Here is a 2,625-nt window from a genome sequence, read left to right as displayed (position 1 = left end):
CTTTAAAATGTTGTTACACCATCTAAAGAAGTGTACAGCGTCGATATTAAGACACTGAGCGATCAGTTTCATCTTTAATATTTTGATGGGGTAAGGGGATAAATGAATGGGCTTTCAAATTACATTTGAACAAAAACGATTCCCGAGAATCAATCAAACGATCGCTCAATGTTGAAATGGTGGCTGCTTAGAAAAAGTTCCCCTACGTTATTTAAATGCCCCCTGTTATTTTTAAATCGAAGCAGCAGACTTCCTTATGCCCATTGTCCATTGTCCTCTAATTCTGCACCATTTTCTTACGTCCATTTTTCACTGATCTGTTTGACATTGTATGCGGCGGAATTGAGGGCAAAGTGTACAATCCGACGAGTGAATCTTATACTTCAGAAAAAGGCCAACTGCATGAGCATTTTACTTCTGTAATTATGGTAAATCGATTGTAAAGGAGATTTGAGTATTTTTTCTGCCACCATTTCGACATACCGGTAGTATCTTATGTCTACAGTTCTTATCTTTGACGAATTTCCATCCAGTTCTTCAATTCATGTCTTCTTTCTTGCTGCATTTCTTTTTCTCTTCACTCTCTTCGCGTGCATAGTGTCCTAAAAATTTAATATGGAAGAACAATTGATTAGACGAAACGACGAAAAGATTAAGAAAGATCAAGAAATACGTTTGAATCAACTCGTGTTTCACTGTAGATACTTGTATATGCTTACCTTTTACCGGCGATATGAGAAGACAATTATTCCTTCGTTCTTCTAAATATATATGACAGATCATTTTCTGTGGAGACATAGACAAGAAAAACAACACATTAGTTTCTGAAACGTAGATAATTAAAGCGTTCCATGTACTTTTCTGACACAAACACGAGCATTAATTTTCTTGCAGGAAAACTTGAATAATGTATCCTCTAAAACAGCAGTAAAATTATCGACCGGAATTTTTTCCTCGAAGCAAAATGCTATGAGACATCGTTAAACTAATCAACATTGAAGTTTAATTTTGACATGAAGACGGTTTAGTTTAAATAAAGCTCAAACGAGTTAGTCACAAAGCACGTGTTTGCTTCGCAAAGAAACGTGTATTTGTTTCCCACACCTTTCAACGAAATGTAAACCAAAACTGCATGACTGGTGTTTAAACTTACCGGCTTTAAATAAAAAGGAGAAAATATTGGTTTCCTTCCTCCTGGGCAGACCGACTCAAAAACATTTTGATGGACGTTCAAATCACAGAGAAACAGCACAGCACAGCACATCTTGCCACCATGACAGTCAGCGAAAAATGAGTGAAATTTGGAAATATGAATTGAATATGGATGAGATTGTCGAGGACCAATCAGTGACAAGTTCGTCATTGTGCGAAACAAAAGGCTTTTCTTATGCAAATTTTCGAAAATTTCATTGTAGTAGAAAGTTAAAGTTAAGCCAACAACAAGCTTTTTATGCTGTGTTTAATTTGTTGTAATACTGTATTTCGTTGATTTGCTTCCATTTAAAGATTGAAAAAGGTTAAAAAAAAAACACGAAGAAAAGGAAGAAAAACACTATTTAACCGCGAACGGGTGATAACGACATTCATTTTGATTCAAGCATACGTTCGTATCAAGTGAGCTATCGAGTACTCATAATAGCAGACGCTAAAAAAATAAACTTATATTAAAAACAAAAGCCCTGCCATCGTGCTGTTGGCATTAAAACGTCGGTGGAAGAAAAGGTAAGTTACCATGCATATAATGAGCGCCCAGTAACAAATAAGAACCTTGTTTTTTTAGTTATTAATAAGGAAAAAGAAAAAAGCTCCCTGTTCAACCCTGAACACGCATCTCTCGACTCGCAAGCGCTATCGAATCCACTAAGCTAATGGTGACACTTGCATAAATTAAGTATTCTTACACTATTTAAATAGATATGCAAATTTTACGGAGCAGCGCGATTCTCTGACCACAGAGGGTCTCGTAGCGGTAAATTAAAAAAAATTGAACTGCGATTAACTTCTTAGGCTATCAAATACAGGAACGTTTGGAGGAAGAAGGCAAATCCAACTTCGTATATATTCACGTTAAATCAAGAACACAGTATAAAGTTGTCAAGTCCGAAGAGGAAGCCAGTCATCACAGCTCAGAAGTTGAAGTAAAACACGATCGAGATTACATCCAGGAATTATTTTTTGATCAGACGTTCCCTGAATCACCAGGCCAAGCATATCATGTTGTTAAATATAGCAACATGGTTGAATTTGCGCTCAATTGTGGTGCAATATATTTAAAGTAGGTTGCCGTAGGCATGCGCATTGTTTATGTTTTCAATTGATTGTGGGTTAATCAATTAAACAAATCATTCTCATTCATCGACACAACACAAAAATGTGAAATCTGGGCACAATTGAATAAAAAGTAAGTAGTATTCCTCCAAAACAGGATTTCTATGTCACACAAAACTTAATTAAGGCCAGAGATTTCTTCAGGAATACACTCTCCCCACCCCCCCCCCCCCAAAAAAAAATTGACGACGTGATCTCTCAAGGAAATATGAGATAACCAAATTGAGAAAAGTTGGAGAAATTCCAAGCCTTGGGGATAAAAATTAACACGGTGGGCTGAGCGAAGGAGGTCTGAGT

General features: G+C 36.5%; 1 long non-coding RNA gene across 1 annotated transcript; it reads right to left on the bottom strand.

Moving 5' to 3' along the window:
- Nucleotides 1-326: 326 nt before the first annotated feature.
- LOC138023651 (uncharacterized) lies at nucleotides 327-1,259 on the bottom strand. Its single transcript, XR_011126725.1, has 3 exons — nucleotides 1,154-1,259; nucleotides 720-786; nucleotides 327-602 (listed from the first exon to the last, which is right to left on the bottom strand). It is a non-coding gene; the product is annotated as an uncharacterized lncRNA (long non-coding RNA).
- Between the last annotated feature and the right edge of the window lie 1,366 nt (nucleotides 1,260-2,625).

Source organism: Montipora capricornis, chromosome 11, assembly GCF_036669925.1.
Source record: "Montipora capricornis isolate CH-2021 chromosome 11, ASM3666992v2, whole genome shotgun sequence".
Classification (NCBI taxonomy): domain Eukaryota; kingdom Metazoa; phylum Cnidaria; class Anthozoa; order Scleractinia; family Acroporidae; genus Montipora; species Montipora capricornis.
This window is presented reverse-complemented; position numbering and strand designations above follow the sequence as displayed.